The following is a 13,475-nucleotide window of genomic DNA, read 5'->3' as shown; positions in this document are numbered from 1 at the left end:
TGGAGAATATGTTAAAAACACATTCATCAATGGAGATATTAGGAATATGATTGAAAAACCTAGGGAGGAAGCTCTGCGAGGAAGCTCTGTGGCGAGGAAGCACCGCGAGGAAGCTCTGCGAGGAAGCTCGGAGATGGGTTTAAGACTTTTTCGGATCACGACGGAAGACTCGGCGAGGAAGCTCTGCGGCTCGGGAGAACGGATGGCTAGGTTTCTTGAAACCCTCAGTGCCGCCGACACAAGAAAATCCATCGAAGGGGCAGTGAACGCAGGGAAACCCTGCATGAACCTGCGTGGTAGCATAATCGATCCATGGATCTGGCTTACCTTTGCAATTAATCGGCCCTCGGTGACAGATCAAGCCTCCTCCAGATCTCGGACAAACTCCCAATATCTACTCCAGGGGTTTTCACACAGGGTAACGATTTCTTTTAATATAACAGAGCATGGCACGGTCGGAGCAGGCCGCCACCGCCCAGATCCGAATTCAAAAACGCAGTACCAACTCAATCTTGAGCCTTTAACTCAGCATAAGGGCATGAAGAAAGTGATCTGCCCAGAAGTAATCGCGGGAGGAGACAAACAGAAGGGGGCACCTCTACAATTGATCGGGATAAGGAGGGGAGTCACAGTCCTGATGCCTGAGAATTTACCTGCGCAGGGCGGCTCAGAACTAATAACAGAATTACTGTCGCTGCATCTGGAGCCACTATGGATGCATCTGGGGGTAAAAAGAAAGCCCTTATACGCGGAAGGTAGACATACAAACTCCAGAACCAACAACGAGATGCCAGATCCGGAGAACAAACATGCAAATCAGGGCCGGGTCAAAGCAGATCTGTCAGATCTGAAACAAATATTCATCAGATTGATAGAAGGTAGACACTATTGTGTACAAATCAAGGAAGGGATGAATGTTCTGGAGTTAAAAAATCAGATCCAGACCAAGCTGGGAATTCCGGTAACATGTCAAAATATTTTATTCTCAGGACTGTGCATGCAGGACCAACACACTCTCCAGCACTATGGAGTTGTTAAGGATTCAACCATCATCCTCAATCTGAGACTTCGAGGCGGCTGCAAGGGAACCAGCTCAAAGAATTCAGGCTCCTTCCGTGATGCTGTCAAAGGAAAGGAACCAATGCAACACAGATCAGAACCCACACCAGAGCTTCCAGGGCCATACATTGTGGAACAGAGGCCAGAATCACCTTTGATTACAGTATCACTCCCAGTGGTAACAGATCTATACACAGATTTAACTCAAAATGTTGTTATATGCAGATTCAACGATTATTGGCCCAAAGCCGATGCACTACATCAATGGGTATATGCTTCATGGACACCCAATTGTGAAATATATTTGTGCCCTAAAGGATTCTTCATAGTCAGATTTAGCACAGAACTGGAATGGGACAATACCATTAATCAGGGGCCTTGGTTTTGGGGCAATGCTGGCCTCTTTATCACCCCCTGGTTCCCGGACTTTAACGCCAATACCATGGTAGTATCGACGATGCCAGTATGGGTGAGGCTTCATAACCTCCCATTGCACTTTTGGCATCGAAAAGCATTAACATCCATTGGGAATTCCTTAGGGAAACACCTTAAAATAGATGACGACAGAGCCAACCGGGGAATTTTCACATATGCCAGAATATGTGTAGAGGTGGATCTAAGTCAAGGACTCCCAGATCACGTCACATTGAATTTTAATAATTCACTGTGGACGCAACAACTTGATTACGAGAACACGGCATTCAGATGTCGAGGCTGCCTGCAGACAAGGCACCTACAATATGCATGCCCATTGTCTAGTAAGGAGCCCAAAGGGAACAAGAAACAACAGCAAAAGTCAAAAGGCTGGCAGAACACCGAACCACTGGAGGAGGATGCACTGAACACGGATCCCTTGGACGTACAAAGCAAGAAGGAAAAAATGCAGGAGGAGAACACCGAAGGACCCAAATTGGAACCAAATAACTTGGGACGACAGCAAGAATCACAGCTGGAAATTAGTGGGGCCAAACGAGCACATACCTCCGAAGGATCGGACTTAGAAAAGGAACAACTAGTGTACACAGAGGAAAACCAACTTGCCATAATTGTCCCCACTCCAAATGCTGGAGTCTGGCGTAAAGTAGAGAAGAAAAAAGGAAGGAAAACATAGGTCCGTAGATATTCTATTTTCTGTTGTATTCCTGTCATCACAGGAACAGGTTTTTGCTCCTTTGAGATTTTTATATTCTGTTTAGCTGCCTGTTTTTACAGGTACAGCCATATGCATATGCTTCTAGCATCTACAAAATGTAATTTTATCAATATGAATAAAATTACGATTTTTTCCTAGGGGAAAAAAAACACATTCATCAACTTTTGCACCGAAAATGGAATTCAAATGCAACATACTGTTCCATACACTCCACAACAAAATGGTGTAGCTGAAAGGAAAAATTGCACCTTAAAGGAAATGGCTAATTGTATGCTGCAATCTAAAGGACTCAGTCTTAGTTTTTGGGCTGAAGCAATTAATTGTGCAAATTATATAATCAATCGCACTCCTACTAAAGTTCTAAAGAATATCACTCCAGAAGAAGCTTGGAGTTCCATTAAACCAGATGTAAGTCACTTTCGTGTTTTTGGAAGTGAAGCATGGGGCCATATTCCAGATGAAAAGCATAAAGCTTTAGAACCTAAGAGTGAGAAATGTACTTTTGTTGGATATTCTGAAGATGTAAAAGGTTATAGACTTATTCCATTTAAGTCCAAAAATGTTATCATTAGAAGAGATGTAAAATTTGATGAAAATAAATCGGCCTGAGAGCCTAGTCCGGCGGATGTGCCACCTCTTCCTATCTCTTCTACTTTTGAAAACATTTCTTCTTCCGATGATGAAAGTGAGGATGATAATCCTCCCCCACCTTCTCAGGATCCTCAACTTCCAAGATGGGTCCGTGCTACTCGGGATGCAGCAGGTGATCTTGCCAGTGATCCTACAGATCAGCGACGTACACGTTCTCAGTTTGAAAGAGCCTCTTCTTTACTGGCTCAAGCTCCAGTAAATCATGATCCTGACACTTTTGCAGAAGCTTCAGGCCATCCACATTGGGAAGCAGCTATGAATGAAGAATATCATTCATTGTTGACAAATGATACATGGGATCTTGTTCCTCTACCAAAGGGACGTAAATTTGTTAGATGTAAATGGGTTTACAGAACCAAGTATGGACCAGATGGGAAAGTTGATAAACATAAAGCTCGTCTTGTTGCTAAGGGATTTTCACAGGTTGAAGGCATTGACTACACTGAAACCTTCTCCCCTGTTGCCAAAATAAACTCTATCTGCCTTGTTCTTTCCCTTGCTGCCTCTTTAAAATGGGAAGTCCATCAGATGGATGTTAAATCTGCCTTCTTGCATGGGGACTTGCATGAAGAAATCTATATGGAACAACCCATTGGCTTCATCCAAACAGACTCCAGCCTTGTATGTCGACTCAAGAAATCTCTCTATGGTCTCAAGCAAGCTCCTCGGGCTTGGTATGCCAAAATGGATAGCTTTCTTTTAGAATTTGGCTTTTCTCGGTGTTATTCTGACAATACTGTCTACACCAAGAAAGTGGGCAACTCTCTTATCATCCTTGTTCTTTATGTTGATGATCTTATTCTTACTGGTAGTGATCCCAACCTTATCAACCATGTGAAGTCCATCCTTAAAAAGAAATTTGAAATGACAGACTTAGGACACTTACACTATTTTCTCAGTCTTCAAGTCTTGCAATCCAAGCCGGGATTTCCCTTTCCCAGTCCAAGTATGCTTGTGATATTCTTCGTCATTTTCACATGGAAGACTGTAAGCCAGCCCCTTCTCCCTTTCAGTCTGGAGTCAAAATTTCAATCTCTTGTACTTCTCCTGAAGTTGATGCTACATTATACCGTCAACTTGTAGGAAAACTCTTGTATTTAACCCATACTCGTCCTGACCTTTCCTTTGCTGTTGGCCTTGTTGCTCGGTTCATGCAAAACCCCCGTGAAAGTCATTGGAAAGCAGCTAAAAGAATACTTCGTTATGTTCGAGGTACAGTTCAGTTTGGGATTCATTACAGTGCCAAAGCAGCTCCTCTATTAGTTGGTTTCACTGATTCTGATTGGGCTGGTGACCCTGATGATCGGAAGTCTACTGCCAGTTATGTCTTCACTCTTGGTTCAGGACCTATTACATGGGCTTGTAAGAAACAGGCTGCCATTTCTCTTTCGTCAGCAGAAGCAGAGTATCATGGTGCCGTGGAAGCTAGTAAGGAAGCCTTGTGGCTTCGTCAGATCCTATCAGAGTTTGGCTTTGAGCAGCAGCATCCAACCACACTTTGGTGTGATAACCAAAGTGCCATTCAGCTATGCAAAGATCCAGTCCAGCATCAGCGCAGCAAACACATTGAACTACACATGCACTTCATCAGAAAGCTCATTCATGACCATGTTCTTGAAGTGCAATATTGTTCAACAGATGATTAGGTTGCAGACATCTTCACAAAGGCTCTCACAGAGGCGAAGTTCACTAAACTTCGATATATTCTTGGAGTTCAGGAAGTTGTCACTAAGGGGGGATAGGCTCTAGTGTCTCCTTCCTTCTCCTATTGTGTCATATTTGTAAATCCTTCAATCCTATCCCAAGTTGTTCTTAAGGGGGGATGTTAGGATATTCCGACACATAGGAAATAGTTAAGTACAACTTGGTCTAGTTTAGAGTTAGGTATAGAGTTAGGTAAAGGGTGTTTCTTTACCATTGTACATTTTGTAACTTACAATCCGACGGTCACGATATGTAGTGATCCGACGATTCACTCTCTCCTCGGTATTACCGACACTTGATCCGTGGCTTGACACCTGATTGGTCCATGAGTTCTATTTAAAGCGCATGGAGGGTCATTGTTCGGGTAATCCGTGCATGAGAGAAGCTTATGTAAATTTTCATTCTTTGATTAATAAATTGCCTGTAGTAGCCACATTGGCGCGGGCCGTGGACTGTTTCCCTCTTTGAGGGTTTTAACCACGTCAAAAATACTGGTGTATTGATCTGTGATCTGGTTGTGAGTGGTGTCCTTTTGGTGTTCTTTCTGAGGAACTTACCCTGTAAATTCCTACACCACGTTGGTTGGTTCGAAACACGTTGAAAAATGAAATATCATGTGATTTACACCGAAAAATCTCTCATAAACATCTAATACATTTAAAAAATGGTGTTTAAACATAAGAGTCTTTTTTTTGGCTAGAATCTGGTGAATTTTTTTCTTTTCCGAGAAAACTCTCTAAAACGTAAAACAAATAGATTACTAACCATTAAAGTTTTTACCGCGCATTGATTCAAATCATGCAAAAATTAGAAAGACAAAGGATATCACAATTAATTGTTTAGGCAGAGACTAAATGGATCATTTATATATTTTACTATAAATAGTATTGTGTATGGATTGTTGCTAAATGTTTTATGTGGCATACACTCTTGTGTATAGAGAGGTTTTTTAAGTGACAACAATCTTTGAAATGTTACTTATTGTATGGATTATTATGCAAATTAAGGTGTGAAATGTTACATGTTGCATGCATTGTTGCGCCAATGGTGGTTGAATATTTTATATTGTAATTGTGCAAATCATTGTTGAGTCTTTTACAGAGATTTTTTTTAAATAAAATTAATGTTTAAATATTTTATATTGTATAGATGATTGTGCATATTGAATATGGATCATTGTGTAAATTTGTATAATTCCAACAATAAATTGTTTGGGAATTATAAAAATTGATATAATTTAAAAATATTTATTTAAAAGTGTAGATTAAATTTTTGATGGGGTGATGAACATGGTAATTAAATTTACCCATGGTAGATGATGTGCAACACTTGGCCTTTGGTGTGGGGGCTCGCCTCCTTATCCTCTCATGGTGTACTCGAGAGAAAGGGTTGACCGCTTCCAATCGTTAATTCATCGCCAAAGATGGCTCGGAACCAATAGGTTATTATCTAATGAATCTTTTCTTTATAATACTCTATTCGAGAGTTATCTCCGAAAGAGTATCTAAAAGCATATTTTCAATATATTTACACCATGCAGAGGTAAAAAACCAGGGCATATATGTTTTGAACAAATCCCATTTTGAAAAAATACTATCTATTTGAGAGATCCTATAAATATTCTGTTCCTCTTTAGATGAATTAGAAAGGGTACTCCTTCCATCTATGTCTTCGTTTACTATTTTGTTTTTTAAACATTCGGTTACAAACCAATCTTGAATATGAGGAAAAATTTCCTCGTTCTTATTGGAAAACATTTCGGATAGTAAATCATCTTGATAAGATCAAGTTTGAATAAGACCCACGTTTGAACTGAAACCGCTTTTAAAGCATTGATCAAAGTTGTTTTCTTCAGAGGAGGGTTCTCTATCTGGCCCTAATCCTTTTCAGAATTGGGGCCTCACAATCATTAGCCAATATGCCTTTCTCGCATTTATGCCCTTCCCGGTTCATGGTTTGAAATTCTGGTGTCCCAGGCGTAGAGGAACCACACCAACCCATCCCGAACTTGGTGGTTAAACTCTACTGCGGTGACGATACTACTGAGTACTGGAGCTATTAATGAAGCCTGTTTGAACTTCCCATCATCTTTGTTGGGAGCAAGAATGGGTGAACTCCCCTGGTTTATGGAGGGTGGGCTCTTCTCCAACATGTAGTTTGGGTTTTGTGGGGTTGGTTGAGCTCTTGTAAGAGTGGTCAAATTTAAATTTGGCGCCCGAGGAATAGTGGTGCTTCCATTGACTCCCCCTTGTATCAAGGTTAGTGATTTGGTTGATTTCATTTCTTGTGTATGGTCTCTCCCTTCTCAAAGTAGGATAAAGGTTGGCCATATCATTCTTGGGTTGACTTGAAACAGTAGTCGGCTTGCCTTGCCAAGAGGATTTCATTTAGGGTTATGCATTTTTATACGACCTATGTGGCCAAGGCGTGTTTGTTCTCAGGTCTTTTGGTTCGTGGTCAGTCTACAAGGGGTTGGGGAAGGTGAATTGATGGTTTCAATGTTTTGTTGTTGGTTTGGTATTGTGGCTCCCTGAAATTCTCCTCATGAGGTTGCCAAGGGTTTTCGTGTGGCTGGGGAGCCTCTTTGAAGTTCTCATTTTTTTGTGTTGTGTGTTGATACTTGTTAGCTTGTTCAGCCTCTACTTGGCATCATTAGTCTTGTTATAATGCGCCCAGAGCCACGCAAAGCTCGCTCCCTTCCCCCAACGAAGCAAATTCGATAAGGGGTACGGGGTCATATGTGTAAGTGGCAATGGCAACATAGGAGATTATAGGCCCTGGTCAAGGTGGTCGAACTGTAGGTAGCTTGAGACGAGCAGATTTCGAGGCTCGTGGTAGTCATGGTGGCTCGTTGGCTCATCGTGGGGGAAGAACCTTGAGGAATCCGAAGAGGGGTGGAGTGACGCGTTGTGGGGAAAGAACCTTGAGGAATCCGAAGAGGGGTGGAGTGACGCGTCAAGGTGGCATGGGTAGAATAGGGAAGGTAAGATGGCTCCGGCGTGGGCAAACGATGGAGCATCATTATTGTTTGGAAAATTTCTGCGATTTGATCCATCGCTTAGAAACCTCACAAAGGGTGTGGCAAGAAGAGCATGCAAAGCTCATTGCTACATTGAACAAGATGCATTACTTTCAATGTCATGTTCTGGAGTGGGTTGTGAGGCCATAATTTGTTATTTGAGAAGGTGTAAAAGTTGGAGTCATGAATGACTCACTTCGAGGAGTATGTACAATGTTCCTTCCTTCCTCCCTCCTCCTCCTTCATGAACTACTTTGGAAAATCTTTCTTTTATTACTTCCTATGATTGAACATGGTTATAGGTATTTTACTTGTTTTATGTGTTTTATGGTGCTTTTTGCCTCCTAAATTGTGGACTATGCCTCTAACTGTTCTTTTGTTTCTTTGTCATATCTTGATCGAGGTAGTCAACAAACCATGTCGAGGTGAGACTACCAACATTTTGATACTTTTTTATACTCATGTACTTCTTTTTTTTATGAATGGATAGAACTTAGACTTACAAAAAAAAATGGTAAATGAAAAAGAAATATAATTTAAAAGTATTTATTTAAAATGAGATATTCTAAAAATTAAATATTATTATTTATTTTTTTGAAGGTGAAAATATTTTTTGTTGTTTAAAATACATTTTTAAATGGATAAATGGATTGAGCACCCTGAAAAAACCTCTCATGCATTCCAATTCTGCAGATTAAACAATTTAAAATAAAGTACTTAAAAATCTTTGGGATTTTGATTAAAATTAACGAGAAAGAATGTCATGAAAAAAGTCATTTCTTCTATGAGTTAGACTACACCTTTTAAAAGTGTTAATAATAATATCTAATATTTTTATTATATTCTTTTTTTATTTTTTTTATTTTTAAGTTCAAATAATTTATTAAAGAAAAAAATATCATAAATGAAATTTAAATAAAAAATAATATTCCTTTTTTAACTTCTAAAAAAATTTATATGACAAAATTAAATATTTTTAAAAAATTAAAAGCATCATAAAAACCCAACATGAATAATTCTTCTAATAATGAATAAATGAAAGTATAATTGATATAAGCCTGTATATTTTGGAATAGTGCTTCTACAAAATTTAATATAAGCCATGGCATTGGCCCATGGTACTATAACAAAACCTATTTAAGATTAAGAATGTCCATGGTAAAGTGAAGATGAATACCCATGTAAAAAAATCTTGTTACATGTTTTTCTTAAATGCATAAATATTTAATTTTTATATTAATTTTTCATAATTAATAATAATAATTTAAATAAAGTTATAATTTACTTATTTTTATGATATTTTTTTTATTTTAGCAATGTGATATATATTAAGTATTTTGATACTTATCATATATTGATGTGTATGAAAGTTTATAAGTAATCTAATTTATATAGTTGCCCTAATTTTTTCTATTCATACCATATATTATTACTTTTAAATGTAAAATATAAATTTCAATTATAATAAAGAATTCTTTAAATATATTTAGTGCTATCTGAAGTTAGAGGAGTTTATGCACGTTTGGAGGCACTCCATCATGCGGTTCATCAAGAGGAAGGTGATTAGCCTATTGAGGAGGCTTAAAAGGCGTTGATTTAAGAGGATCAAAATACTATAGCCGATTTATGAGAAACGAAGGACGGACTAGGTTTTTTTTTCAATGTACTCCCCCTTGGGTTATGATGTTATACATATTTACAATCATGATGAAAACAACTAAATTAAAGTTTGAGGGCCTTCATACCATCTTCCTACCCTAGCTCTCATAAGTGATGATGTTAGCAACCAAAACTCCTATTTTCATTGTCAATTAAGATATAACTTAAGTTCCACTCAACTCTGCTCCCTTACCGATTTTATCTAGCCTCATTTTGTTGCTCACTTTCAACAGTATAGTACCTCAAACCAATGATTGATGCAAGGCCCATGTTAAGCACAACAAAGTGGAGTTTGGTGTAGCTTCAACTATAATGGTCTTTGAATTCTCAATTTTGAAAACAATTCAAAAGAAGCTTCATAATGTTGAGGAGAAGGTGAAGGTAAAATAAGTTTCCTAAGATGATTATTCAGTTAATCAACAAGTTACACACTTCATGCCATACCTAGGCTACAACCACTCCACTCCCGATATATTATCACAAAGTGAAACTCTACTAAAATATGAATGTTTTTGTTTCCAAATATTTTCCTAAGAATGAACAAAACTAGGCTAAACTCAATCAAAGAACGGTAAATCTAGAAAAGCAAAGTTGTCTACAAACTATTCTCAATTATTGGTAAGACCAAGAATAGTGAAGTAATTATTTCATATGTGAGCCTTGGAAGGTGGGAATCATAGAGGGAATTGGCCATTCTCAGAGAAAGGTGTGCCACTTGGGTTTTGGAACTGATTCATGAGTCAAGCTAGTTATGGCTTGGAGGGTGCTTGGAGCCCTAGAGCAACATGACTATTCGGTTGGCACCTTGGCAGTTAGTGTGGAGGGTTCCTAGATTGTTGGGTTGGAACCTTGGTAGTTATTATGGCCTCGAGGGTGCCTAGAGCCCTCGAGCAACATGATTATTAGGTTGGCGCCTTGGAAGTTAGCCTAGAGGGTGCCTGGAACCCTGGAGTTGCATGACTATTGGGTTGGAACTTTTCTAGTTATTATGGCTTGGAGGTTGCCTAGAGCCCTCGAGTAACATGAATGTTGGTTTGACACCTTGGTAGTTAGCATGGAGGGTTTCTAGAGCCCTATAGTAACATCATTGTTGGGTTGGTACCTTATCCATGGGTTGGGACCCTTTTATTTTTAAGTTAAATAAAAGGGATAAAGAATTATTTGAATTATATTTAAATAGAAAGGTTCATTTTTCCTTTAATATAATTACATATTTGCTTTATAAAAAGTAAAATAGTTAAGGGGAGGAATTTGATTTTGATTTAAAAGAAAAAAAAAATTTCCCTCCCTTTTCTATTTTTCTCGGTAGGAAAGTCGAATTTTATTTATATTATCCAAAATGTACATAAAATAAAAACTAGAAGAACTAGAAATGTTTCTATTCTAGAGAAAATTTAGGACAAAAAAACCATGTGGAGACAGCCTACCCATGAAATGGAAATTGTACAGTCTTCCCCAATGCTTTGAGCCCTACTGTGAACAATAACACAAAAAACAAAGTATGTTTTGTGAGAGATCCATTTTCCCATCATAGGGAAACCAAATGGTCTCCAGGTGAGTTCAGGTGTAATAAATTGACCATATGACAACAAAACCAAAAATAACGTCAACGAAACTAGATAGTGTAGAGTATAAAAATAACATGAAAATGAAAGCCTCTAAGAGTAAAAATTCTTGGAATTTCATCATGCCTAGTGGGGTTAGGCCTTGTCATGGCCAAATTTTGGCTAAGTTGGTTAAGCTAGCTCCCTTGAGACTTTGGCATGTTGACCTTTGTCCTTTCAGGCTTGCTCCTACATCTCTAGGAATAGGAATGTGACGTTGTATCCCTTAATAAGCCAAGGAGGATGCTCCCATTCAATGAACGATTTCCTTATGTATGATTCCTCTGGTTCCTTATAGGGTTTTCCCTTTCAAGTGCCCTTGGCATTGGTCTGACTAACTAGGTTTGGTGGTTGTTCCACCAGGTTCTGAAGAGCTATGGTTGGTCACCACATTTTCCTTATTTTATTGCTTTTCTGAGTGACCCTACATAGAGGGTCCCTTTCACTTATGGGAAGAGCCCTCTTCTTCATACATGTCATGCAAATTGAATTATGTTGGAGGAGGAAAAGGAGGCAAAAGGGGGATCCTCATCACCTTGGCCAAATTCTTGAGTGTCATTTGTGTTTGCACTAGAAATGCATTGGCCTTTGTCATCTTGCTTTCAGAATTGTCTCCAATCTCCTCATGGTCCCTGAAATGCTTGGCTAATATTTTCCTCATAGCCCATAGAGAATTACTGGTGTGGTGTTTCTTCTCGACCTCCATGGAAGCCATGAGTCTGTAAATGTGCACTTGTATATCCTCATCAAATCACTTCTCCTCTTGAGTATGATAGGAGGGAAGAGGTTGACGTCTTCATCCCCTGTCGCCCCATCTGGATCGAGCTCTCTCTCTGTCACTATGATTATCAGAATGATACAATTCCATCTTGTTTCCTAGAGTCACTTGTGTCTCACAACAACTCCATACCACCAATAACTAAATCCTCTCAGCATCGAGAGACTACCCAAAGGAATGTCTAGTTCAATTATGCCTTGTTCCATGTCATGTGTTGGGCGTAAATGTTAAATCCTTGATATAAATCTCATGGCATGGATGCATTGAATGTATCTTGAGGTGAATTTAGGGAATGGTTGTCACCCTTCCATCCCCCCTAAGTTGTCATATAGCACGAGCATGTGCCAAGTCCTTACCTTGTGATCATCATGAACACCTACATTTGGGAATATTAGATCTCGTGTTGCCATGTCTTGAAAGTGGTGATATTATGCTTCTATCTTGGGAGTGGCCAGAGTCATGTCCTCACAAGGGGCTCTCTCTTCCACCCCCTTGTTAGCCAGGAAATCTGCAAGGGAGTTGGCTTTACATCTGACATGGGACAAGATTATCGACTCTTTTTGTTTAAGGATAATGGCTAGTTGTTACATGTTATATCCTAATTATTAACTAGTGGAGCATTTGGAGGGTGGTGAGACATTGTATATTTTTTTATAAGTTCTAAGTATGAGTTGGGAGTCACCCTTAATGATGATTGGTTGGACAGTGTGGGTTATGGAAACAGGGAGGCCTTGAATAAAGGCTTCAATATTAGTTGCATTATTTTTGTTTTAGAAAATTTATCTTCTGTATATCTTGATTATGTCTCCATTGTAATTCCTTGTAACTCCTCCAATTATAGCCTCCCTCAGGTTTCCTTTGGAGGCTCCTCTTATCACTCGAAATTTCCTGGATGTAAGAGAAAACTAAAAGTATAACCTCAAACCAATCTTTTAGATTTGGAGCTAACCCTTCCAATCCAGAGAGGGATCTCGATATGACTCAATCACTCAATGTCACCATAGTAAAGGTCCATTTATACACAGTGGCGAGATCAAATATAACAAGCTAAGAATTTTGGTTGGAAATCAAGGAAGAAACCATTAGGCATGGAATAACAAGTTGATTTCAATCAATAATTTAGATAAATGGTAGGTAAATCCAACAAAGATCAGAGGAAAGATAGATGGTGCTTATTTAGAACTTTGATTAACAAGTTGGAGGTGGGAAAAGAAAACAAACCATTACAATGGAGAAACAAGATGAATTTCGTGTAACTTTTGAAGAAATGGTGATAATATTTGAAACTTATAAAGAGCAGAGAATCTTAAAAAAGATTAATTCATTTATATTACTTTTGTTTCAAACACGAAGACTTAAAACATTCATGGAACTAGCACAAGAAATAAACATCACTAAGAGACAAATTGATTAGCATCACAAAAGAATCTCTGATAAGAAGGCTTCAAATACTTATGTCTTTGGAATCTCTATTGATCTAAAAAATATATCCAAATACATAATACAAGTCTCTTTTACTCCAAAGAAAAATGAACCCTTTATTCTACTTTCTTCATAAGTTTTATAAAAAAATTACACAAACTTCAGATCCAAAATGTCTAGAAAGATCCATTTTACAAAGTATGAAAATACACATATATCTAAACTTTGAGCTAAATCTAATCTAAACATCGTGTATTCTCCACTATGAACATAGGCATGTAAATATAGAAATATCTAACAATATGTATTGAGTTGTATGTTGATCTTCTAGAGAGAAACCTGGATGCAAATCGCTAAAAACTAGGGCCACCTAGAAACTGAAAGCTGAAATATTTGCCCTGTTTTCTTAGTAAGTAGATAATTCAT

This window comes from Pinus tabuliformis, chromosome X (genome assembly GCF_031772625.1).
Source record: "Pinus tabuliformis cultivar Carrire ecotype Pingquan chromosome X, CPIR1, whole genome shotgun sequence".
Lineage (NCBI taxonomy): Eukaryota > Viridiplantae > Streptophyta > Pinopsida > Pinales > Pinaceae > Pinus > Pinus tabuliformis.
This window is presented reverse-complemented; position numbering follows the sequence as displayed.